This window comes from Coturnix japonica, chromosome 10, assembly GCF_001577835.2.
Source record: "Coturnix japonica isolate 7356 chromosome 10, Coturnix japonica 2.1, whole genome shotgun sequence".
Classification (NCBI taxonomy): domain Eukaryota; kingdom Metazoa; phylum Chordata; class Aves; order Galliformes; family Phasianidae; genus Coturnix; species Coturnix japonica.
In genome coordinates this window covers 11,834,041-11,861,575 of record NC_029525.1, presented here as the reverse complement: position 1 = coordinate 11,861,575, position 27,535 = coordinate 11,834,041, and the positions used below count along the sequence as shown (strand labels likewise).

Below are 27,535 nucleotides of genomic sequence, written 5' to 3'. Positions count from 1 at the left end.
ATTTGTGGAAGGATCACTGCTAGAAAGTGCAGGGATGGAGATAGGAGGCACTGCTCCACCCCCAGCTGCCTACATCCCAAACCAGCACTATCAATGACAATCCATCACCCGGATGCACCTAGTCGGCCTTGCAGCCACCCCAGTACTCTATCCCCAGCCGTACCATGTGCCTGAATGCACTGACATTATCCCTGTAAATAGAGGTCATGGCATGTGGTACTCTTCATGGTTTTTTTCCCTTTATAAATACATGTGCTGTAGCATGGTTGCACTCTGTGAACCAAGGGTTTGAGCAGCCTGTGATTAAAGGAGAACGAAACGCTGATTATGGGTTAATTAGGCAGGCTAATAAACTGCCTGTAGCTTCATTTAGGAGAGGAACTGCATTTCATCACCCAGAAAACAGTGCAGAACATGGAGAAGAGGAGTGTTTTTATTGGAGAGATTGAAATTCAGCTTCTGGCAAGAAAAGCTGACTCCAGGCATTGTCTACAGACAGAGGTGTGCTGGGGATGGAAGGATTCAACAACCTGTAGTGTTTACACAAACCAGTGGTTTCCAATGCCCATCCCTGAAATGGAAGGTGAGAAGTTCATCAGAAGTGGTCCCATGCCTCGGTCCGTAACTCAGCTGGGCCCTGTGGCTTCTTTCAATCCAGGATGAGTATTTGGGCCACATCTGTTTCTCCATACAGGTTTTGATGTTCTCAAATGTTCAGCATCACTTTTTCCAAGTTTAAACCATGCCACATCATTAGTTCCAGCCCAAGAACATCCCAAGCAGGGACCAAATGGGAGGCAGAGGTCAATGAAGCCACTCTGATGAGCTCCAGCAGTGGAGAAAAACCTCGCACCCACCGCTGCTCTGATGGCCGAGGCACCAGCATAAAAATAAATCCTTCCTTGTCACATTCCAGTATATTAGCAATGACACTTAATAACTTCTACTTAATAGCCTCCATATTTGTGTGGGAATCTATGACACGCTGAGGACTGGACATGCTTTCTGAGCACACGCGGCGTGGTTGCCCCATATGTCGCACAGCTTGCAAAGAAAGGAGAGAGACAAGCGAGAGAAACATATATATGGGAGAGATATAATGTAATTTTTAATTGAACTTCATGTTGTGGGTAAAAATAGGGCTGACAGCTTTGAAGATCAGGGTCTACTCTTTGTGTAGCAGATATATGTACCAGATGCTCGCAAGTATGGCCAAATCCTACCCTGGTGGATTTTCTAAGGATGGGAGAGGACTCCTCTCAGTGTGCATCGCATCTCTATGTTTCATGGTACCTGAGGGGTGGTGAGAAATGGGTCTGTTTTGCAGGTGAAGGTGGCGTGCAGAAAGGTCCCCACGTGCCATAAGCGTGGGCTTCGTCTACCCCATCTGCAGCCCCGCTCAGATGCATTTCCATTGCTGGTTGTATTTCTGGCTCTGCTCATCGAGTAATTAAAAACACTCATTTGGAAAACAACAAAAACAAACAAACTAGGAATCAGTCAAACCTCATCAGTCAAGACTGTGCTGAAGCAACCCGCAGCTACAACCACAGAAAGGCTTTGATTCCCAGCTTGTCACCCTACGTTTGAGGTGAAGAGGAATCATCACCCCCATGTAGATGCACTTTTTTTTCTTGCTGCAAGGAAGCAGAATCAACCTAAAGTGTCTCACACATCTCCACGTCCCACAGATCGCCACACAAAACCGTATTCATCGAATCATAAAACCATTGAATCGTAGAATAATTCAGATTGGAAAAGACCTCTGAATTCATCAAGTCTAAGTGTCCGCCTACCACCAATATTACCCACTAAGCCATTTCCCTAAATACTGCCACTTTCCACCCGAATCTGATTTTCCCAGGGATAATTCTGTCACCTAAGCCCTATACATGCAGCTTCATCCTCTTAAATCTCCTTGCCATATCACAAATAGACGAGGCTAGAAATACTGGGAATGGAAATGGTGTGGGGGGGACACATTCAGACATGCTGAATCAAAGATCTTCCTTCAAAATCTTTCTAATTGGGCATTTACCTAAGCTGCAATCCCTGCCACACAAAGCCTTTGCTTAGAGGAGTGCACACAGCGAGACAATTGCCTTTTTATTTTGCTGGTTATTATTCCTCACTGGAAATAGGAAGGAAATAATAATATAAAAAAAAAAAAGCCATCACTCTGGATTTTTTATCAGGTTTCAGCCACTCTGGATGGTGTTCAATAAAAGAAAAGCTATCTCTGTTAGAGATGAGTAGCCCTTTATAGAACAGTCGTTGCCTACCAAGTAACCTTTAAGCACCTGGCTGTCTCTTAAGTTAATGTAGGTAGAGGATGGAGAGGAAGTTACAGTCACTTCTGTGTGTCTGAAAAACGCAGCTGTTTCTCTTAAAATTCAGCAGCCAGCTACACATGTGCTGATTGGTTTTAAGGCTGCTGTTGTTTTCAGTTTATCCATCACCTTCCTCACACCCAGCTCAACCATCAGGTCCCTTTGCATGCTGCAGGAGAAGCAGAGTCAGGCAGCAGGTCACAAGTGATGCTATCAGCAGCAAAACTGGGCTGTCAGCCAGGCTGCATGGACCTCCAATGGAGAACCATACTCTGGTGCAACACACATCTCCAGGCAGTCTTGTCCTACCAGGGTGGGAATTGGGATCTCCATGTTGGACTCGATGATTCTTACGGTCTTGAAGCCTCAGCGCTTCAAATGAGACCCGATCCACGGCTGCATCCCATGTTGAGAGGTTCAGGATTTAAGGTCCCCCCGGCACCCAGTGCACAAGAGACAAGCAGCTGTCAGCAGCTCACAGGGGTCTCCAGCTGCCTGCAAATTTCCACATTAAAGCTGTACGCTCTCATGCTTCACTTGGGACCAATAAAACAGGATAGGGTAGAGGTTGCTGTGATAAATGGGGCATAAATCACACCTTCCCCCTCTCCTTCCCCTTCCTTGTGGGGAGCTGGTACTGCCAGAGCCTCCGCAGACCCCGCTTCAATATGCTCAGACAGGTCCTGTTCTGCCTATGCAGTCAATTACAACTTCATCAGAAATCAATTTGCGAGGCCCAGCTGAGATGTACCTATAGATCAGCCAATGCCAAGTGATTATTACACTAATGGAATATTCCATTGATTAATTGAATATTTAAGTCCTGAAATGTAAGCCCCGCTGTCTTATCTGCGGCTTGTTACCGAGCTGAGCAGCAGAGACACTGCACTACATGGAGCTAACCTTGAGTTTGGTGCTTTTGGGGTGAAATGCAGAGGTTTTGGTTCTGGTCACACAGGAGACATTTTGGCAGCAAGGATCATGTTGTGCATGAAGGGCACCAACACTTGATAGAAGCACTGAATCATAGAATATCCTAAGTTGGAAGGGACCCATAAGGATCATCAAGTCCTCAAAATCAGACCATATGGCTGAAATCATTGCCTGCCCCTTTCTTGCCCTGTGGGAAAGCTGTAGGCTGCCATGAGGGGACTGCAGGCCGTGAGGGGCCTGTATGCTGCCATGAGGAAGATGTAGGCCGCCATGAGGAAGCTATAGGCCATGATGGGGCCGTAGGCCGCCATGAAGCCTCTCCTCAGCCTCTTCTTCTCTGGGCTGAGCAAACCAAAGGACCTCAGCCCTCAGCAGTGTTTGTGTTCCCCAAGTCCAGGCAGGAAATCCTCGGTGATTTATTCCCGTTGTCACACAAGAACAGATGTCAGGACTGCAGAGCACAGCGAGAAGATCAGCCAAGGGTTTCCCATCTGCTCTGCCCGTGGCCTCATTGCTTTTCTACACCAAAAAAAAAACCCAGGTGTGCAGAGGGCAGAGGTGGCCACATGCCTCCTGCATGGGCTTCAGGATTCACTGCATGGAGAAGGCTGGGTTACTTGCTCAGGGGAACACCTGTTTAAGTGCTTTGTTGGACAAAGGCCATAAAGACCGAGAGAGAAATGAGGCAGAGATGGGGAAAAGGGAAGGATGGTGCCAGCAGGTTGAGGTATCACTGAGGGCCCAGCAGTGTGGTTAGGAATATTACCCCCAAATTGTATAGCATGATTAACTCAGTGGAGAGTCATTAAAGTGCATGAGTAAGAGAGAAGAGTCTCATCTTCTCTCGCCAAGAGGTGGGCCCTCCTTCCCCCTTGCCCACACCCAGACCCTGTGAGCTGGCTGCTGGAAGAAGCCATCAGGATCAGAAAGGTGACCATGATGGCACACATCCAGATGAGTCATAGAATCACAGAATGGTTTAAGTTGGAAGGAACGTCGGAAGGTCACCTAGTCCAGCTGCCCTGCAATGAACAGGGACACCCACAGCTGATCAGGAGCTCAGAGCCCCATCCAACCCCATCCAATCCATCCAACCCCATCAAAACCCCATCCAATCCCATCCAACCCCATCTAACTCCATCCAACCCATCCAACCCCATCCCATGGCTGATGGGAACATGTCAATATCAGCTGTCCCCTCTGCACCCAACCTCACAGCTGACTTTGCATTGCCCTGGTCATCACTGTGGTCTCCTCACCTCCTCTACTGCTCCCAAAGTCTATTGGGGTCTTTGGGCTGAGCTCTTAGTCTAAGACTGAGCTTTGGGCTTTACTGCTGTCATGGGAAGCAGCACTTTTATTTTTTCTTCTTTGTGTATGTTTTCCTGAACAGGAAGGTAAAAATAAATGGAGAGGAAAAAAAAAACAAAAACCAACAAGTATTGATGGAACAGCTTGAAGGGAGTAGAGAGGCTTTTTGTCTCACTGAGAGATCTGACCTTTCAGAGGTAGCTTCAAGAAACCTCAAGGAAACATGCTTTGCTGGCATTTGCTGCAGGTGATTCACTGGGAGTTTTCATCCCCTCTTTCAGAAGATGATGTTTAGACTTTTATTAACTTGCAAGCTCCGGGTGCCTTGGAGACCCGAGGAGCACGGAAACTCCCAGTTGGTGAGATCAGGCTGTGACTTTGCACAGAAATCCTGGTTCTCAGGCTTTTCTGAAGCCTATTCAGCAAACCCACCTTCCTTCATGCATGGACCTACTACCAAGGCTGCAGTGCCCATCACAGTTGCATGACCCAAAGCTCCTTTGACCTCTCTTTAGCCAGAGGGATGTGGGAATCCCACAGCAAAGGCATTGCAGCAGCAGCATCCAGACACATGCTGGGGGAGGCATGAAGTCATCCAGACATGGCCTCCATCTCCTGCAGTGCAGGGAGCAGGAATTCCTTTGGTGAGCCCCAAAACATGGCCCCAGGGGCAGGAGGTAGCACAGGACTCAGCAGAGCTGAATACCTGGTGCCCAGGGAACCTGAGCTTCAAAGCGACCAGATGGGAAGAAAAATGGAGGTAGCAAAACCATGGCATGAAGCGCAGGGAGAGTTCAGACTGATAAATATTTCAGACTGACAGCTATTCCTGTCCTTGGAAGTTCATTCATCAGAATCTTAGCAAGGCCTCCACTACCCAGGACCATAAATACCGAGGCCTATTTTAATGACAGCTTTTGGCGTGGCTAATACCAAAAGCATGGCAGCCTGTTACAGTTCAACCTCCATCCTTGGCTGTTTCAGTGTAATTTATTGCACCTGTAAAGGCTATATTCAAATACACGCCTGTTGTAATTACAGCCCCTGGCTGTGTGGGATCCACCTGTGAGTTGATTGTGCCTTGTTTTGATAAGATGCTAGACAATGACAACGATTTAGAAACAATGGCAGCCATTAGTATCTCAGTGATACACACAGTGCCTGTCTCACACAAAAGGAGCTTTTTACTGCCTATAGGTGGAGAGAAATTTTGACCCAAAGCAGGAAAAGTGCTGTCAGCAGGGTAGGAAAACTGGAAACTTGCAGCCCTGCTTCTCTCCTCTGCACTAATGGAGATCCTGAAGCAATGCTCTGCTGCCCCAGCATCACAGATTTCACTAGGCAGGCAGATCCTGCAAGACTCAGATCCTTGTAGGACTTTACAGTTGGCTTTTGGAGAATATTTGATAGTCTTCTTAAATTAGCCCCAAATGGTTGGGTTGGCCCAAGTGCTTCAGTAGGGAGGAACTGGAGCCCTTTCCCAAAACATGTCCCTCCCTGTCATTGATGGCCCATAATGACAGAGGAGAAATTTGCTCTGCTTCTTTCTGGAGCCTTTAATACCAGCTCCAGTGCTAAGCAGCCTTCACTCCCACCTCCAAGCACCATCTTGGCCTCGAGCTCCCCAAGCACTGGGCACTCCCCAGCACGTTTCATTCATGAATTAAGTCCCTGACAGCCCATATCTTTATGATCAATATGTTTGTTTATTAGCAGCAGCTGCTGTGTTTTAGCAAAACGGGAGGGCTCCAGCAGGAGCAGCGTGCTCTAACCGCAGAGCAGGCTTGGGATGGGGAGAAAGACCTCCTGCTGGCAAATGGGAGCTGGGTGGGATAAGATTTCACGCTAATGACCCTTTAATTGAAATCACTGCTCAGGACAGATTGCTCATCTTGGGGATATCTGTGCTGATGGCTCCCGGTTTGGCCGCTCCTGAGACAAATCCATTAACTCAGTAGCGATGAACAAAAGCAAAGAGGGAGAGAAGGAGTCTGTCCACCACTAGCACAGCTGATCTGCACCCCAAGGCAGCCCTAACCAGCAGCTGGTGTAAATGGAGCCCTGCACAAAGGGTATCATAAGGGCTGTGATGACCCACTGGCACCCAGGCTTCTTCAAATTAGGCAGCTCTGCTGGGCCTGTTTGTGAAGCGGAGATGCTGATGTGTGTCTCCCACAATGCAAAGAGAAGTCTGAGTGCACAGAAAGGAAGGTTACGAACCTGCTTTGAATGCATTTATTATTCCCATTAATTACGATGCCTGCTAAAGAGGACCAGCTGTTCTAGGAGGCTGTAGTACCAATTTATCAGGAGAAGATTCCAACAGAAGTCGCAGTTTTCCTCTGAACTTGGGAGGATGGAAGATGGAGGTTTTTTAATTAGAACTTGTTATTAATGGGAACGCAGCAAATTAAAAATAGTCTCCCTCCCCCCTCCCTATTACATGAAGCTCTGATCTCAATTAGAAAGATCAGAGACTAACCATTGAATGGGAATTACTGAGATGAAAACTGATTGAAAGACAAAAACCAATGACAGAGGCATCGTGGGGAGAGAACAGAGATAGAAAACAATGAGCAGAGGCTTTGTGCCACAGTCAGGTGGCAGAGGCTTAGCCAGGCAGGGTGGCTTTCTGTCTTAGCCGATAGTTGGATGCTGTTGGATAATTCTTTGGGAGCTGGGCTTGTGGACATGTTGGTGGGTATCAGTTGTACCTGAGGTTTGCAGGTTTAGAACAGTGGCATCATATGGTCTGACTGTATTGGTATTTCTATAGGAAAAACAGGTCCTTGTTCTCCAGCTCAGCTTCCAGCTCACCATTTCCCAAACCCAGCAGTACAGAGGATGGCCTGGCTTCCTAACCCACCAAGAAATGGCCATGTAGGTTCTCAGCCTACTGTGCTCTGTGTAGACTCACAGCTCAGAGCAGGTGCTGGTGGTGGGATCAGTCCCTGCAGGTAGGAAGGGACAAAGCAGCACAGCACATGTTGGGATGGAACTCTTGGTTTCCCTCAGTTTTATCAATTTGAACTAAATCAAGTTGGGAAAGGTGCAGTGGGGTCTGAGCAGACCCATCTCCTGTGTGACAATCTTGGCTAATAACTCCTTAATGAGAACCTCATCTGCTGCCCTTTGGTCACCTGCAGACCAAGTCCCTGTCTTCCTTGCAGCAGATAATCCAATGCCATATTCCAGGGCAGGCGGGGACCTTAGGCTGAAATTACAGCCTTACTTACTAATTGCTGCATGTTCTCTCTCCGTAGGTATATCATTGCCAGCAATTAGCACAAAATCCTTTCCCACTCTTGTTAAGTTCCTGTGCTGCAGTTAAATACTCCCAGATCCCATTTAAATGATTTCGAATGCAATTCATTCTGGCTCGTTAAATAATTCCACAGCAGTGTTTGTCGTCTTCTCTCTCTGTTTTCCAACAGCCACTTTCTCCTGGAAAGAATATGGTGACTAAAGAACGGGAAGGGGAAGTGAGATAAAAACTGAGAAATCTGAGGTCCATCCTCTGTGCCTATATTTTCACTTCTTCCTTCCCCTTCTACTCCAGCTGTGACTTCTTGCGGTAGATAGGCTTTTTGTGGGGGTCCATATGACACATTTCTTTTGGTGTCACCAACTCAGCGAGGTGGTGGCTTCAACGTGCAGTCCCTGAGGCATGGGGTCCACCATCTGTTTGCATGGAATTGTCATAAAGTTGCAAAGAAAAGCACTTTCCTTTCTGCCGCTCAGCAGTCTACAACAGCGCTCCCATTGGAAGATATGTAGCGGTCCTTGGGTTGATGAAGCCAAAAGCCACTGTACTGTACATATTAATGCAAAAGGGGCAAGGACAAGTGAGAAGGGCAGGGAAGGAAGATGTGCATGTGGGTAGAGGCATCCATGGGCTGCAGCCTGGCTGTGTGCTTCATCAGGTTTGCCTGAGTGTGTCATAATGGTAGGGATGAACTCCAGCCACTTTTTTGGTCCCAGGGCAAAGTGTGTGGCAGAGTCTGATCCTCCCGGAAGGCTTGGATGAAAAACGTGAGCTTAGTTGTAAAGGAAAGAGATGAAAGCAATCTTCACAAGTGTCACAACAGCAAAGTGAGTTGCTGGAAATTAACTACCATCATCACAAACAGCAGGCTGGGATCCTACTTCCAGGCATTGGAAAGATGGTCCTGAAAAACACCTCTAAAATAAGTGGGGCTATGGAAAGGAAATCTCTGCCTGAAAAAAAATGTGTGTCCCCATCTGTTAAACAATATTCAGGTGCTCCTGCATTTACGCTTCCTTCATACTTAAGCAGTGATGGCTTTCGAAGGCAGATTGCCTATGCGAGGAACAGATGGAGGGAGCAATCCTCCCATCCAAGCTCTGCACCAGAACTGAAGAAGTTTGTAATCTGCTTCTTGTTCACAGAGCCAAGGCTTCAAACACAGCCCCCTCTGCTTCAACATGCTGGTAGCTCAGAAGCCTGTATAGTCTTGGTTTTCCTCATCCTTCTCTGCAGGTTTTTCTGCTGAGCGCTATTTTGTGAATGCAGCAATAGTGTCCAGAATGCGTTCTGCATGGGCAGGGTGTCCAAGCCTAAATTTCCTGCTTCCCCATAGTGATAGGAGAGAAAGCCTCCTGGCTGCCTGCACACTGCCCCAGCTTTTCATCAGCACCAAAATCTGCAGCAAAATAGGAAAAGTCATCTCATGAAAGCAAAATAATACCCAGTCATACCAACATCTCGGCTCTCAATCTCTGTTTTCTGTATCTCCGTTGACGTTCAAAGGAAAACAATGTAATTGTTAATTACAAACTGTTTTGAATGCATGCAGGGAAGCAGTTCAGAGCAGAGCCAGTCAGAAGCAGGAAATCTGAGAATACAGCATGTGCCGAACTGCTTTAAAGGGCAGCAAGTTCCATTGTAATGAATGCTGATGCAATCGTTGTACCAGACACAAGGTGGAAGCCTTACCTCGAGCAGCTCCCCATTGTTCTCTACCTATGGGGTTTTGCTTTGGACCGGGTGGAAAATGCTGAAATATCAAGGGAATGCTTTGCATTTCAAAGCAGTTAACACGTAAGTGATGTTGTGATTCACTAGCTCTCTACAGGTGCATTGGTGTCCCAGAGTCCACAGGTACGTTGGCAGCTCAATGGTCTTCACAGTCCAGCCCATCATGGGGAAAGCAATCAGCATCCTGATGATGTATGCAATGGAGGTCTGGATACAACAAAAAGGTAACACACATATAAGCATAGAGCACATACAGTGTACCTGTGTGTACTGGGCAAGTCAAGAACATGCTCAGATGCAGATGCATGGACATACGTGACATGAGAACACAGCAAGTCCTGGCAGTAGTTCATGGTGCAAGGATGATCCCTGGGTCCCATGGGCATGGCACAGTCCTGACCAGTTGGAAGCTACAGAAGAACCTGCAGCTGACAATGATGAATATGGGGATGAGGGGGCTTTGCACTCCCACCAGCCCTGGAAATAGGGCAGCTACTGCTTTCTTGCTGGCTGGACTGAGGCTTATTTTGCAAGGAAGGAGCTGGTGTTCTGAGGTTGATTGTGTCTCCTCCAGTCTGCTGCCCACACACTCTGCAGGACTTCGAAGCTGCAAATAGGGAAGTGGCTGTTAAGCAGCACTCATCACAGGGCTGAGCTTCATGTTTCTCAACCAGCAATGTGCAGTGGCCCTGGACCAGGCTGAGAATGGCTTTGGGAACATCCCCAGGGGACACATCTCCACAGCCCCTCGAGGCATCTCACTGCCCCGTGGGCAGCCCATCTCCTCCAGCCTCACATTCCCCACTGGACTCCATTTGTTGAAGAAAAGATGCTCAGAAAGTCCATAGCTCCATCCCAGGGGAAACATTTCAACAGCTCTGTTTCCTGTGCTCCCACACTGCTTCCACCTCCCCCCCCCCCCGCCTCTGTGTCCTCCTAGCTGGATTCTCTGACCTACCCAGCCCTAGGACACTGCTTCAGTCCAGTGCCAGTATTTCAGCCCCTACCACATGCAGAGGGATGGTCGTTGGCTTCGCACTGTGGCTGTGCTCCTCCTCCTCTGCTTGCAGCCTACAGAATGGTGACTAATGCTGCTCCTCCGTGCAGTGCATCATCCCGCGGGGGTGTGCGAGGGTGAGGAGCGGGTGCGGGCGGAGGAAGTGGGGAGCACAGGTGCCAAACGTGAGACAGCACCAGGGGAAAGCAGCTGAGCTGGGGACATGGAGAGGTGGCACTGGATAGCAGGATGTCATCACCAGGGTCTTGCGCATATGATTGACCTGGAGGAGTTGGGTGCATGGGGAGGGCTGCACTGATGCGCTGCCCTATTGGCATCACACAATAAGAAGCGATGGGGCAGCGAGAAAAGAGACTTTTTCCAACGTCCCCACTTGTCACAGTGCCAAAGGAAAGCTGCAGTGCTTTTAAACAAGCCGGCTTAACACGGCTCTGCTCTACAGGCACAAGGGGGTGGTTTTCTTTACCAGCCCACTTAAGAACAGAGGAAGATGTGCAGGGCCGGCATCCCTGTGGGGCCTGGCGCCCGCACTGCCAACCACAGCCCTATGAGCCTGGAGTAATGGCCTAAATGGGGGGAGAAAGCAGAGCGCATCGCTAATGGCAGTGGAGCAGGCAGCTGCCCGCTACCTCGGCCTCTCCTCCTCCTGACTTCATCAGAGTCCTGCACAAAGGGATGGGGATAAGATGGGGTAATGGATAAGGATGGGAATGAGAGCAGAGATGGGGATATGAGCAGGGATATAGGTAAAAATATGGTAGGGGATAGGAATGGGGATGAGGAAGGAGATGGAGTTACAGATGGGAATAAAGCTGAGGATGGGGAGGGAGGTAAGGTTATAGATGGTGATGGAGGTAGGAGTAGGATGGGAATGGTAATATGAATGAGGATAGAGATGAGGAAGCCCCTCCTCTCACCTCACATCCTTCCAGGGAGGTCTCTCCAATGTGGTTCTTATGGGCAATCCTTGTTCTTGCCCCGTCCAGCCAAGCCAGGATGCAGAGGTGTGGAGGATACAGGATTCAGCTCCTACAGGCAGCTCTCAATCTGGTAGCTGTCAGTTCAAATGCTCACAGCATTGATACTCCCTTTTATCAGCAGTGTGTCACCTTCAAAGAGGACAGGGATGGATGCAAAGCAAAGAGGGCAGAGATTCTTTGCCCAGATCTCACCAGAAACATGCTATGGGATAATAAGGGTAGATTTAAATATGCTGAAAGCATTCAAGGCTCTGTTTGCAAAGTTTCAAGATGCAGCAGTTGGCAAATATTGAAGCAGCAGGTTAGTATCAGCCTTGACTTAGAGGATTTCTCACAACTGAGAATCCCAACCTCCAGCCCTACCACCAACACAGTGACTGCAAGAGGCATAACCACACTGTAATGGGGAGTTGTCTTACAAACCTTCTCCAGCAGCAGCAGGATGGAGTCCCAGCAGCAGATTTCATTGGTGGTCCTGAGCAGTTCTGAGCACCTGGTTGTCTCAGAAGTACAGTTCACAGGGCACCTTCAGCCACAGAAACAGATGGGAGAAGGAACAAATCCTCACTCCTTGGCATAAAAGCTCTATAAAGGAAGAACAGGAGCATCTTAACCCAAGCGGCAGCAGTCCCCAGGGCCCTGTCCCCATGTCACCTCACCCTCAGCTGGCCCACGCCTTCACATCACATGAGGATGGGGGCGTTTCTCATCCAACCCTCATTGGGATGTCAGGGCTTTTGGCAGCTACTGCACCACAAGGTGTTCTCCCACCTCCAACATGAAGGTCTGTGCTCCACGTGAGCCCATCAGCATCAGGCAGAAGTTTGGTGCTGAAGCATCTCCTCAGAGGATCGGGCATTCCTGCTCACAACAGCATGACCACAGGGCTTTGTCAGCTGATGATACAAGGCTGAAATGAAGACAAATGAGAGCAGAAGGTAAAAAAAAGAAATCCCTCTCTTCAAAACACGTTTGAACTCAGGATTAAAAAGGACACAAAAACAACTCGGCACTGAGGGTTTCTTTCCTTCTTCTCCAAAAACTTTAGGAACTCAGAACGTGGGTGTGAATATCACTTTAAGGCTTTATAAAATGACACATGGCCTCACCTGTCAGCATGCCAAAATCTGAATGTCGGTTTTAATTACACCGAATATTTTACTTTCTTATGCAGAGGCATAATCAATTATCTTATTTAAAGGCATTACGATAATGTGTGTGTAAAATGGAGCCATTCCCTGTATTGCATTAGATTCTCTAATTATAGAAGAATGTTTGGAGCTAAAATGTCAGCCTGTCATCTGGCGGGTGTGTAATTCATGATCTGCATTCGCCGGCGCGGATGGAGCTGACAAAAACTGCATCTATTCCCTTCTACTGCTTTGGCCTCTGATTTGCTGGTCTGGAGGTGACAAATCCCATCCGCCTGAGTCCTGCCCTGCCCCATCCCCATGAAGGGGAGAAGAGTTTGAACAAACACTCTCTGCCTTGTGGGTGTTTCTTGTTAAATCTGAGGGCACACTCATCTCTAGGCCAGCACAGCACTTCTAACCACCCTCCTCTGAATTACTAACAGCAAACCCCCCCTCCAACTCCCCAAAGCAGAGGGATGATATAAAAATAAAGCCTGTTCCTTGGGAGCCCAGCCCTTTCTGTGAGCATTACCCAAGCAAAAAGCAGCCTGGAAGCTTCCCTCCTGGATCCAGACAGCTGTGTTTGCCAGGACACTTCTGTCACATCCCCACTATCACTGGTGGGTTAGCAACCAGGATCAGAGGAGCCCCTTTGGAACAGGGGGGAAAGGCAGGCTTCACTTGCAAATCATATAATCATTAAGGCTGGAAATGATCTCTAAGATTATCTAAACCAGCCACCCACCTACCACCAACGCTGCCCACTAAACCACATCCCTAAGTATTACAGCACCCCTCTCCTCAAACACCTCCAGGAACAGCGACCACCACCTCCCTGGGCAGCCTGTTGCAGTGTCTCACCACTCATTCTGAGAAGAATTTCTTCCTAATATCAAATCTGAACCTCTCCTGGTGCAACTTGAGGCCATTCCTTTTCATCCTACCCCCACTACCTGGGAGAATAGGACCCCAACCTCACCACAATCTCCTTTCAGGGAGTTCTAGATAGCGATAAGGTCTCCCCTGAGCCTCATCTTCCCCAGACTGAGCCATCCCAGATGCTGCTTATCATGCACAGCAAAGCAGAAATACTGTGCAGAAATAGCAGCAGCCAGGCGGGCACTTGGACCCACTGCCTGTCCCATGGGGCTCAGAAGCATCATCCCTAAGGCATCCCCATCCTGCAGCCAGGGACAGGGTTGAGCTCAGCTGGGCATCACTTCAAATCCTGCTCAGTCTCAAGCAGGAGAAAGGCAAAATCTGGAATTGCTCTGACAGCCCCAGAGCAGAGATGGTGATGCACAGAGGATGAGCATCGTCCTTGATGTGACACCTCAGCAGCACCATCACAAAGAGGATGGTCCTGACAATGAGGTTAGGTTGGTTTGATGGTAGGGACAGTCCTGACAATGCAGAAGATGGAAAACATGGGAGCTGGGTGCATCCTTTGGCTCTGTGCATCACTCTCACATCTCCAATCTTCTGATACCTGGCACCACCTCCGCCTTCCATCACTCACCCCAGCATGTGGGTACCGTAATGGAGGCAGCCCAGAGCTGCCAAGGAGCTGCATCATGCCATTAGGAGGCTTATTAAAAAGTGATGCTCCAATTTAACACCTATTAGCAAGCGTGGTGCCCTTTCGCTGCATGGGGGAGCCTGCAAATGGAAGCCCCAGCTCCCAGCAGAACCCTAAGTGGCCAGGTTTAACTTTATGGCTCCAATTAGAGGCATGCTAAAGCAGCTCTGGCACTGAGGATTTATTCACACTCGCTCCATCCCCAGGCAGTAGCTGTGCCATGGAGGGCGATGCTCTGTGCCATGCAATGCTGCAGCCCAGCTGAGACATGCTGTGGGATTTAGGGGAGCAGCCGCTTTCCTCTGCAATCTGGAGTCACTTAAACAGTCTGTTTGTTCCAGGAGGTTCACAGGCTGCTTTCGCCTAATAAAGTCATTTCTTTTCAGCAGCTCAAATCACCCTGTTTGTCACAGCAACAGGACTACACTAAGGAGGATGGCAATGGGGGGGGGATGCAAACTGATTTGTAGGGTGGGGAATTGGCATCGTGTTGGGAATTCCCCATATACCTGTGCTTTCCCATTCCACCCCCCACATCTCCATAAAGGAATAAGGGCCCCCACTCACACTGCAGGGATGGGAGGCAATGGGGATGCACTCAGCCCCATTCTGGACCCCATGGGGCATTGCATGGGGTCAGAGTTTCCTCCCATCTCCAGCACCGCTCATGTCACTTGGAGTGCCCTCACCATCATTGCCTCACACCGAGTAACATCCAACAGCTCTTCTTCTCTCTTCATTCACCAAACAAACAAACAATTCCGAGCCCTCGCAACCAGAGGAAAATTAGTAACAGGTGAAAGCAGTTTATGATGAGACAAAATTGTTCCTAGCACAGACCAGGAATAATGTTTCCTTCCTCTCCCTTTTGCCATTCTGTGGTTTCTATGGGCAAAAAGCAAACGAGGGAACAAAGCACACATCTAAAGGAGAGCTGGGCACTTATCCCCCTGCTTTCCACATAGACCCAGCACGCACCAAATGCGCACCCCACAAAGTGGGAACTTCACAGCTCAGTGATGAACAGAGAAAACAATAAAACTTCATTCCAGCTCAACGTCAACTATTTTGTTTCATGTATTAGAGCAACATTACGGGGTATTTATAGCTCAGTTATGCTCTCTAAATGCCTTCTTCTAGGGCAGCAGTTAATCAAAGTGCCTGTGTACCTTCCCTTTAATCCCTCTCAGCCATCCCATCTAGTTCCACTGCTGGAAACCCAGAGCATCAGCATCACTAAGTCAGGACAGGCACATAGTGTGGACATCACCTCCATGCCACTGCACAGCAAAACGCCTTTTGGTGCCACTGTGGACCTGCAGCTGGGCTGGGAGCAGCACAGAGCTGAGGTGTCCTTACCCAGGCCTCTATCCATCAGCACACCCTGCACTGAGTGCTGCACAACGCTGTCCCCTGCGTGCTCTGATCCCCCCCCACACATCGGCACCTCGGCCAAATGCTGTGCTGCTCCCTCTGAATATAGAGGGGAGAAACATCTGAGATCACTGTGGGTTTTTTTATTGTCGGATTTGGCAGCCTTCGCTATTTGCTTGGATTGAGACATAAATTGAATTTGGTTTTCTCCCGCTGACTCAGTTATTTGTTATAGGAATAAGCATGCAGTAATGCATTAGACAGGGGAAGGACTTTCAGGCATGGGCGAGGTGGGATTTGCTGTCCCTTCTCCCAGCATGGCTTTGCACGGCCAAGGACCTCACAAGCTCCATTCCTTCTCCCTTCAGCCACAGCTGGCAACGGGATCATTTGGTGATCTCTCTTTCCCCAACCTTTCCAAAGTCTCAGAGCGTAGAAAATTTAATCAAAGATGAAATAATTTCCTAAATCCGCTCCCCACCCACATCCATCCTCCTCCCTCAATCCCCATCAGTCACTTCACTGGAAACAGCACAGCAAATACATTTCTGAGGTTCTCCAGGTGTGCCTGTAGCCACCTCTCTGCCCAAGGAGCTTTCAGGCTCCCTTTGCCTGCACATCTCCTATCTATGCAGACCAGGATCAATGCATGACACTCTCTACACCCAGGGCTGCACCAGCTGTGCTGTGTTCTCCCAAGAACCCTTCCACCATACAGCCAGGAAAAAACCACAAACCCCTCCATCCCAGCTCCTGGCCTCACAGCATCCCTGAAGCCACAGCACACTCTGCAGGCACTCCCACCACAGCACTCACCCCAAACCCTCTGCAAGTGCAGACCATCACAGCCCCAAGCCCCCTCCAGCCCACATTACCCAGGGAGGGTGAAATCTACCTGCATTCAGGTCCATGCAGGGGGCCATGCTTCGAAGAAAGAGGGATGATGGAGCTGCAAGGAGACCAGGAGAGGACATCACTAGTGTAGGACATGTTGCTGCTCAGCTCTGATTTTGCTGAAATGCCAGAAAACCTCACCAACTTCAAAGCAAACCTGGGCTTGCAGGCTGCAGCACTAGATTCTGTGCCTGCCCTGAGCTGTAAGGCCCATTAAAGAATCACAGAATCAAGCAATCATTAAGAGTTGTAAAAGACCTCTAAGGCCATCCAGCCCAACTGTTGACCCGTCCCCACCATGTCCCTAACCACATGTCTCTCAGTGCCACAACTCCATGGTTCTTGAACACCTGGATGCACAGGGGACCCTTCTGGACACCAAAATTACCCCCAGATGTGCAAACCAAACAGAAAAACAAGCAAGTTCCTGCCCTGATGGATTTTGTTATAAAGGTGTCAGGCTGCAATGGTACAGCTCAGCTGGAGCCATCCACCATGCATCTCAGACACGTGTGCCTCTCGCAGGTATTTAAAAATAGGAAGAATAACAACCTCCTCTTGCCTTCCTGCCTGGTTGGAGAAATAGCTTAATTAGTTAATAAGGGGTTTAATTTGTCATGTCGCTGTGCAAAGAATTTACAGAGGGCAAGTCAACAAGTCAAAGAAAATGAGCATTAGTGGGGCAGGGAGGGCTTGTTGAAGAGATCATTTAGTCCAACTATTGACCCAACCCTGCCATGCCCACTGACCACATCCCTCAGTGCCACATCCTCATGGTTCTTGATGGGGATGGTGACTCCACCACCTCCCTGTGCAGCTGTGCCAATGTACCACCAACTCTTTCAGAGTGGAAGAGTAAAATGGAGGAGATGGACTCCAACACTTCCCTGGGTCAGCTGGCAGCCCTGGAGATTGTGAAGGCTTCTCCCCAACCCGCAGCGAGCCAAGAAGAAGCCATGACCAACTCATCTGTTGTTCCTTCCACGTCCCATCTGGGTGTCACTGGAGGTAATTCCCAGCTTGACGTCTCGCCAGAGGCGGTGAGGGAGGCCCCAGTTGAAGAAAAGACAAAAGAGCTCTTTCTTCATCAGCATTAACCTCAGGCAGCTCTCGAGAAAAATTCTGGGCAATTAGTGGAGCATAAGAAGATTTATAATTGAAATCTAGTTTGTAGCACTACAGGCGGCTCCCTCAAAAGACATTTCTCATCAACAACTAAAAAAAGAAGGGGAAGAAAAGAAATAAAGAGAAAGGGGGGGAGAGAACTAGTCAAAGAGTTTCAAAATCTCAACGAAAACTCCATTTAGTTTAACATTGCACAATAGCTTTCATAATTCAGAACAAAGTGCAAAGCTCTTTAATGAGGCCATTAATGACCCTTTAATTTACTCCACCAGGGCTGAATTCATAAAACATTTATGTTCCATTTACACAGGATTTTCCTGCGACTCTTCGGGGCAAGTCACCACCGCAGCGCAGGTGGGATGAAACGAAGGCTCGGTGCTTCTGTTCCCTCTGCTCTGCTCTCCTCCTCACCCTGCTGCTACAGCTCTGCGTGTGCCTTTTAATTCTGCTAGAGAAACTACAGGGACCCTGGGGGGGGGATAGAGCTGTTTTTGACCCTTCTGCATGGTAAACAGATGCAGAGCATTCTCTTACATTTCTGCTTCAGGAACAGTGAAACCCTTTTTAAGATCCAACTGGGGCATCAAAAGCCAGATTTAACTGAAGCCCAGCTTCAGTTCGATACTCACCCATCCTGCCTATAGCTCCATCAGGTTTGCTTCTGCTGTAGCACCTAGGGGAAGGGTAACCCACCAGATTGGGGCAATAATGAAGGATGGAAGGATGAAGGTGGAGAAAACTCTTTGCTGCAAGAACAGGGGGATCCTCACCCCATTCAGCACTCAGCGAAGGTGACATCTGAATCACAGGTCATGCTCCAGCCCAGGTGCCTCTGGATCCAAACCAAGGTCTCTCACCAGTTTTTCTTCTCTTAAGGGTTTCATATAGGGAGAGATGCACAGGGATGCATTAAACGCATGCATTGGTTGAAACATCTTTAAAAAAAGAAGCACTCTTTCTTGTTTATCCCAAAGAGCTCACTCTCATGGTTCTAGAAGACGTCAGTTTTTAAGTATCTTCAGATAAAAAGAGCCATTAATTATTGCAAGTGCATTCACATCATCTGAAGTTTTCTCTTAACAGCTTTCTCACATTTACCACTTCTGGTCTGCTTGTGGCCTTGATGAAAGGAGGCCTTCTTGCACCAGCAGCCCACGATTCACTGCAAACCAATCTCCAGGCACCTGTGCTCTTTCCAAAGAGAACCTTACCACACCAGCCAGGGCAGGATCATCGTAACAGGTCTCTAAGGAGGAACCGCAGGGAAAAAGAGCCAGTACTGGAGGCTAAATGAGATTCTAGGGAGGGATTTGCAAAGCCAGCTGGCCCATGGTCACCAGGAAACCCCCAGTCCAACTCAGGAGGACACACATCCCATAGTGCCCAGAGAATCAGCCCTGGAAAACCTCTGCAGAGAGGCAGGGAAGATGCTTTCAGGCTGTTGGCAGAGAAAGAATTTGGAGCCCATTGGAGAACATGTCAAGAATCAACATTCGTAATGTCTACAAATGACAGGAACATTCTGTGCCTGAAGGTCTGAGAGCTGGCTCTCCCTGCAGGATGGGGCTGGTGAGGAGTGGAGACAAAGGTTCAGTAGGAATCTTATTTTCCATAGCATTTGCCCTCCTCCCCTCAAACTCAGGTTGTGTTGTCACTCTCGTTTCCCTCTTCACCTCCGGTTTTGCTGACGCAGGTTGGAAACCCAATGGACCATCAAGGTACTGACACTGTTTGCATCGGGATGGTTCATGAGTCATCCTGCCTGCTTCACAGCTAAAAGGATCGCTGATGCTGATATCCTCAGAAGGGACACATCAGCAGGAACATTGCTACATTTGAAGCTATGTCAGTGCTCATCAGCACTGGGCTGTGCACACAGGTTTATTATTGTAGGGTCCCCGGCACACACTGGGTCCTGCACACCAGGTTTGATGTTGTGGGGTCATTATTTTGTGGTGGTTTGTTTTTTTTCAACTTTGGGGAAGGAAGAAGAGAGGAAGATTGCTTGACCTACCTGGTTCATTCATGCAGAACTGCTGTGCAACATAGGGTCAGATTTGTCAGAACACTTACATCACAGAAAGAGACTACGGCCAAAAGCGTGGTTAAGGAAAAAAAACAAACAACAAACCAGCCCACAGATATACAGTCCTAGGGGGAGGAAAATAGGACACCACTTACCCAAGCACTCTAAGCGATGTTGGAATCTCACATTCAGCACTGATCTAAGCACTGGAAGTGACAGGAGCCTGGCACAATACACAGGACAAAGAGAATCCCAAAGCACTCAAAAGACTGAACAGGTGGATGTTTCCTTGCTGAAATCACGAAGAGGCACGAGAGCAGCCGTGCTGATGAGACTCTGTGGGTGCTGGGGTCACTCCTGGGACACTGCCCTGTACAGCAATGGTTGTCCTTGGAGGGGAGGTATTCCATCCCTCTGGTCATTTCTGTGGCCCTAAGCAGGATAAAAATCAGTACACAAGTGGGAAAGCCCTGCAGGGCTGTTTTACTTAGCACAGCTGCTGGATCTCCTAATCAAGGCTATCAGATACACTGATATCATGCTTATAATAGTATAACTCTATATCAGTGTAGTGGCACAATGGATTTACAAAAAAGCAGTATATGCAGAAATAGGCATTCATGCTTGTTAATCCCTCATAAGCCTGTAATCCTGATTCTTTTTTTTTCCCCAAATAATAAGTGCAGATCTATTAAGACCCTATCACTCCTTGCATGTTAAATTCTTTTTTTCTTGCCTTGAATATGCTACATATCCTTTGCATGGCAGGGCATGGAGTAATGTGCCACCAGCAGCCCTCAGCCCCAGCAGTAACAATGGATGGTGAATGCTAAAATTTTACCCTACAGCTTCACTTGCACCACCAACAGGAGCATGTGGAAGCAGTCACAAGTTCACCAGCTCCTGTTTAAGGAGAGCCTGAGGATACCTTGAAGGGCATTTCTGCATCAGACTGAAACACATTTCTTTGCAGGCACTAAGCAAGGGGACACCATAAAGGTTTGACAGCCCTGGCAGAGGTTTTCCACATTCCTCTCACTGGCTGTGCTGCCAAATCCACTTCTCCAGCAGGAAGCCCAGCCACAAACAGCTACTTCCAAGGAGTCCCAGTACCAAACAGCTTTTTACAACCCTTTTGTAGCCACCACATGCATACAACCTGGATAAAACCCTTCCAGAAGTGACAAAGTAATAGTCACTAATTACACAATTAATTTCTTCTTTGGCACTAATAAAAAAAAGAAGAGGATTTCCATTACAAAGGAGGGTAAAAACAATCTAAGGATTTGTTTAATTAAAACTACAACGTACTAAAAATACAAATAATCCTAATGATACAGACAACGCTGTGTGTAATTAGCAATCACCTACAGAAACGATGCTTCTCTGTCTCTGAAACCACTCATTTTTCTTCTTGCTGTTTGTTTTTCCCCTTTTTATTGCATGTGACCATCCTCAAGGCACACAGACCACAGCAGCAATTTGCTGTTGGCTCCACGTGCCATCCCTTACCTGCAGGCAGAGGCATTGCATCCACAGTGCTTGCATCCCAATCCACATTGAGTTGCTCAGCATCCCTCTGCCCACGATGAACACTCCATGTACCACCACAGAGTTGGGACTCCAGCCACGAACTGCTGCTGGGATGGAGCTGACAGGCAGAACAGCCACAGCCTTCTGAAAAGGGAGCCAAGGAGCAAACTGTTAACCCAGCGCTGTATATATATTATGCTTATATGTCCCGGTGTTAACCAACGTTACGTATATATTTTAAGTATTCATATATTCATAGCTATAAAGGCCTTTTCTCTACTTGAGCTAAATTGTATAACCGTGACCTATCGTCCCAGAAGGCTTTTCATTCATGTTAAATGGGCACTGAGATTATAACGCTCCTTGGTAGTAGGCGCAGCATTGTTCTGGAGCAGACAGGGAAGATAGATGGTCCTACTGAAGCTCAGCAAAGAGGGCAAAGCAACTCATGACACCAATACGAGAGCTGAGCAGTGCTGCAGCGTGCCTGGCTTCGTGTCCCCTCCACAAAAAAAAAACCAACCAAGAAACAACCAAACAGCAGCAGGGGCTGGCTGTGCCCTGCGAGAAGGCAGGGCTGTCACCCAGCCTCACCCCCTCCCTATACATGGCTCATCGGACTTGTCACCTCTATGCTGTCAGAAGAATGGGGACAAGGCTGGCACCAGTGCAAAGGGTGCACGTCCCCTTGCTCTGACACAGGCAGGGTGGAAGTGGCAGCAAGCTGGCTGCTCCGCTGGTGCCAGATGGTGGATGAGATTAAAAGAATTTGATTTTCAAATAATCCATAAACCTGGCTGAGCTAATGTCATTTCACATGCATTATCTTGTAATCCCAGGGAAGAGAACATTTCAGAGCAAAGAGCCTTATTCTCCCTCCCTGCAAGGACTCTAACAAGCTATAGATAATCCCCTTTTTGTTGGAAGGTGCTTAGGGGGACCTACAACACCCAGCGAGGGTCTGCGGCTGCACAGCTCCATGCCTGGGGGGACAAGCAGCTGCCTGGCACTGCAGGGACTGTCTCACCCTTAGCTCTGTAGGGTCAGGGGCAGCAGTTGGCAAAGCCAAAACCCCAGGCGGTAAGGGAGGGTGAGGAGGGATTTTTGCCACTCCTGCCCCCTCGTGACACGTGGGAGCCCAGCAGCCCCAAGCGTCCTCCATCATCAAACCCAGCTGCCTGATCCTTGCCTTATTTCCCTATCCTAAAGATTCCACTGAGCCTCTATGGAGCAAACACGACCCTCTGCTGGTCCTTGGGACCCTTTGGAGTTCAAGCCACCAGGTTAAGAACTAGCGATTCCTTACTCGAGGTTTAGGTTCCCCACTCTGGAGCAGGTGATTTTAAGGGGGTAGGGATGGGAAACTCTACAATGGGATTTCCCAGTCACTGTCTGCCATCTAGTGCCCAGCACGGAGCTGTTGCACAGACAGCAAGCAGAATGCAACCCCAACCTTGGAGGATTGCCTCATACTGGAGCCACGATGTGCACACCGTGCTCCCAGTGCAAGGAGTTCCTCACCCCGCTTCTCCCTCTGCACCAAGGAAAGGGTTTGGAAATCAAACAGCCCGAATCCTGGAGGGATTCAATAAGGAAAAAGGCCCAAAGCAAGGGGTAGTGACAGCACAGTGCTGCCCTAGAGCACGCAGCACTGAGGACATGCCTGGGGCACAGGGGCCTCAGTAGCAGCTTGTAAGCACAGTGCCCAGCTACAGCAAGTTAACTAAATGCGATACATGCTGCTTTGCAATGTGCTGCTATCCTCAAGGTCATAAAGCTGTTGTCAGCAGCTCCAAACAGAATGGTGCGTGCACGCATTGTGTGAGGAATGCCACAGACAGGCTAGGAACAGGGAGGGTGAGGGAAAAGGGCGAGCAGTGATGCTTGTCAGCAACGTGGAGATTGACAGACTACAGAGGAAAAGGAAAAACAACAAACAAGAAACAAAAATTTAAAGCAGAGCCAAGAGACACCAACCATTACTCAGATGCTGCAGCTGTTGAAGACACCATTAAAGTTCCCCAACCGGTTCAACCCATGGGCAACCCACAAACAGCAGGAACATGGCACCAGCAATCACCCCATTACACCTCACCGCTCTCCTAAAGCTCAGCCAACATTCCCAGCCCGTGCCCTGGGTAATACCACGGCTCGGAGGCAATTGCTGCTTTGTAGAGGCACACGTTGGTGTTTGACATAAACAGGCTGCAGCGGTCATTTGGAAAAGCCAGCCAGGGCAGCAGCTCGCAAACATGCAGAGCCAGAGTTACTGATTAGCACAGGGCTCCAATTTCCTTCAATGCTTCCAAAAAAGCACTAGGCAGCATTAACGAAAGGATTACTCAGAATTCAAAAGCAAATGGGATTTGTGACCCGTTGTATTAACCAGGGACTGGAGAAAGCTCTACAGAGAGAGAACACTGGTGGCAGGTCACCAAACCAATTATTAAGAGCTCACCGATCACAAAGCTGGATATATACACACATCAAGACCAATTTCTATTTGCCTGCAGAAGCAGGATGCTGACTGGACCACCCTCCCAGCCCAGCACGCTTTTTCTATGTGCCTATTAAACCTGGATTAAACCTGGTTACTTCCCCCAATAATTCACTTCCCCCACAGGTTTAATACAGAGGAATAACATTTGGGAGGGTAAAACCTGAAAGGAAAAACGTAATGGGCATAATTACTTTGATAGATGAGAGAGAGCAGAAAGCTGGCATGCAGCATGAGGAGGCAGAAGCTTGACCCCGGCTGCAAACTTTTACCTGTTGAAATCTTGCAAGCTTTGTCTCATTTAATTATGAGATGGAATGGCCACAGTAGCTGTATAAGTGGCCAGTTTTTCTAACACACTTCTTGCTTCTGGAGGGGGCTTTGATGAGGCCATGAGCCCTGTATCCATTGCAAAAAGGCTTTATTGCCTTGCCTGGATTTTGAAGAAGCTTCATGTCAGTGTTGCTGAAAGTCCCTTCATATTTCCATCAAGAAATGCCCTTGTGTCTCCAAGCACTGCCTATGAAGTCCTAAAAAGGGACTGACTGTATAACCCCCACAATCTGTTATGGAAATGTAGCCTCAACAGTGAAGCTGCATCCATTATAACCTGAGGGGCTTCCTGCTGTCAGCATTTTGTGCTTACCTCACAAATGCCCAGGTTTGCTTTTTTAACCCCTTGTCCCTGCAGGAAGGGCCACACAGAACAGCTTCCCCTGTTCTAACAAGCTCTACGTTGTATTTGGGAGCAACAGCATCTCTCCTCATTCACGTCTTCAGAGAGCAGGAAGCAGTATAGCCTGTGGCTCCGGTGGCCTCTGCTGGCTCTGAATGCATTTATCTTCCAAATATTGAAGGATTTTGGTTGCTTGGAGCCAGACAGGAGGAGAGAAAAAAAAAGTGAGTTTCCTATTACATGAGAAAGCATGCAGTTCTGAACAGCTTGGTGTTACTGTATCACAAGACATGCAAAGGTGGTTCTGCTTAGAGGCCACCAATTCCCAAAACACTTGCTGACAGGGCAGGATATCAGCTAAGGAAAGTCTTTTGTAGGGGAAGCAGCAGAAATTTGTTCCTGTGAAGTCGAGAAGTGGTTTTATTAGGACTTGTTATCTCTCCATTGCTGGAGGGGACAGCTAGCATCCAATTTGTCACAAAGGAAACCTTCACCTCTCTCTTCTAACACGGAGACTGAAGCAATAAGTTTGACGCGGGAATTTTAGGCTGCAATTGATACTTACATTTATTTCTGCTTCTGGAGGTTTTTGCAATGGCCACTACGCTGCACTGCACCAGGGAAAGGTCCTCCGGGTAGATATGAATCTTTCTTCTTTGAGGGCAGAACGATTTGACTTTCAGGTACTGCCCTGTGCAGAAAATAGCTTTGAAGAGCAGAAAGTCTCTGCAGCCTGTCAGCACTCTGCAGCTTTCTCCCCCGGGTTGTGCAAGGTAGGAAAGATAACACTCAAACAACGGCCTTGGCCACTGCAGTACCAATCTCACACTGGACTTCTCAGCTGAGCTTCATGCTGCTGCTCTCAAAGTGAGGAGTCACAGGAGGCCCTTTCCGAAACACTCTGACACACTTCACAGGAGAGCTCTTCAATTGATCTGACAGTGCCTTGCGTTAGAGAGCTACAGCAAGCCTGGTGCCTTTCCTGCTATCCACTGCTGCTGCTTCACATTCTGATGGAGGGAGCTCGTGAACAGGCGCAGTCAAAGTGAGAAAAATCTTTGAGGCTCTGGGTGCAAAAAAGCACCAAACTTCCCAAACTAACAGGCAAATACTTGCACATGTTTGCAAGGTGAGCTTCATGTTTTTTGCTCATAACTGGCCTTTCAATAACAGTTAAAATAGATCAGCTACCTGACCAGACTTCTGTAGCTCCACAAGGAGTACAAGTTTAGACAGCATGAAAAGCTAACTCCAGCAACAGCAATAGGAGAATAGGATCTTGTAGGTCCTTTCCACCCTTGTGATTCTATGGTAACTTGTAGCCACAGATCTCTGAAAGTAACTGCTGCTGTGATCTGATATAGGACCTTCAGGGTAGAGAGAACTTCCTGCAGCCCAGGACTTTGCTATTCCACTACCATTGCTGCATTTCCCTTTGTGTTACAGCATCACACTTAAAACGTGAGCCAGGCACTGGTTAGACTTTACAGGGAATCTGCCTTCTTTGGTGGCAGGGAGAGGAAGGAAATGGGTGCCATTAATCATCTGGAAAACGTTTGGCTTCCAGAGGTGGAGCTGGCAATTGCTATATATATTTCATCAATCCTTTAGGAGCTGCAGACCTCAAATTAAAGCTGTTCTTAATCACTCCACAAGCCATTGGAGCTGGGAGTAGCTCAGTAGCCTTGTTTACTAATGCTGGGCAGCTGAGAGCTGCAGACATGTCATAAGCTATAAAAATAACTTGGTTTCTTGAAACACCCTTACAGACCTGACAAAGGAGGCTGTTTGCAGTGGAGAGCATTTACAAAGAGGAGGTAAATGAGGAGCAGAATTCATGCCTGCAAAACTGCAGATTTTTTGGCCACTGGCTGGAGGTCAGCACTGTCAAAGGAGAAACTTCTGCCTTCTCTGAGACTTAAAGCCCTTGTGGAGGGGTGATGTGAGTCCTCCCCTGCAAGAAGAGCCCTGGGACAATGGATGCAGGCAGCCTTGGGTTCTGCTGACCCCATTTCAAGCAATTGCTAGCTCTGTAGCATGCCATATGCTCAAATGCAGCAGCTGTAAACACAGGAACAAAGGAAAAAAACAATTTGCTCACCTTTGGAAGCCTTCAGGTACACAGGGATCTCCAGCAAGATACCTTTGCTTCCACTGCCAACCCTTAAATGAGGTCTGGGAAGGGGTAGATCCTGGCTCCACCCCTTCTGGTCACTCAGCTGTATTGTGTTGCATTGCATTGCATGCACCTGAGGCTTTGCTGGGTTGCCCCTTCCCACCAGGTGCTCAATCACTGTTTTAAGCTGTGAGTTAGCATTTCTGCTACACTAACAGTAGCACAACCAGAAAAAAAAACACTTCAAGAAACAGAACCAGCCCCAGAGAGATGGGACTGAGCCACATAAGCACAGGATAGCCCTTCTAATAAAGAGATTAGAGAAACAGGTTCAGGCTACCTGAGACAAACTCAGCTGGGCTAGGTTAGCAGTGCTGGCCTAGTACATTGGGAACAGGAGCTAAGAATCAAAGCCACCTTTGGGGCTGCTCACAAGAAGTAGGAACAGTAGAGCTGCCTTCCCTTTATGGGAACGTACACCCATGGGTGACACTGTAAGGAAATCTCTGCAAGCAGGGACAATGAACTGCTTACCTCTGGAGAAGTTAAAGAGTTCCACAGCATATCACAAGGAGCTTGGCCACCGTGTCCACAGAGATCAAAGTGTTGCTGGAAACACTGGTGGAGCTACCTCAGGCCTGCAAAGCTAATCCTTGGGTAAGCAACCGACTGCTGCTCTGCTGCAGAGAACAACATAACAAACCTAAGGAAAACTACATTTTCAGAGGCTGGAATGATGCCAAAGAAAATCACTCCCTTGTCAGGTCCCCCATTATCTAGCTGGCTAATCCCCCTCTTACACCTAAGAACATCATCTTCCAGCTGGAAACAAATATAACTATCCAGCATTGCTCTTAGTAATGAGTGGTTGTCAGAGACAAGCATCAGTCATTGCTTAGGAGAAACCATTTGAGCTCCAGACCATGACATGAGTCTGGATACCACAGCCCCGGGGGAACCACATGCTTGGGAGAGGAACAGATCATTAACACACATTTCCAGAAAAGGTGG

General features: G+C 48.3%; 1 long non-coding RNA gene across 1 annotated transcript; it reads right to left on the bottom strand.

The window, feature by feature from the left end:
• Window positions 1-6,794: 6,794 nt before the first annotated feature.
• On the bottom strand, window positions 6,795-26,624 carry LOC107318803. Its single transcript, XR_004308483.1, has 6 exons — window positions 21,215-26,624; window positions 16,553-20,134; window positions 12,343-12,481; window positions 11,995-12,156; window positions 11,509-11,700; window positions 6,795-10,180 (listed from the first exon to the last, which is right to left on the bottom strand). It is a non-coding gene; the product is annotated as an uncharacterized LOC107318803 (long non-coding RNA).
• Window positions 26,625-27,535: the final 911 nt, after the last annotated feature.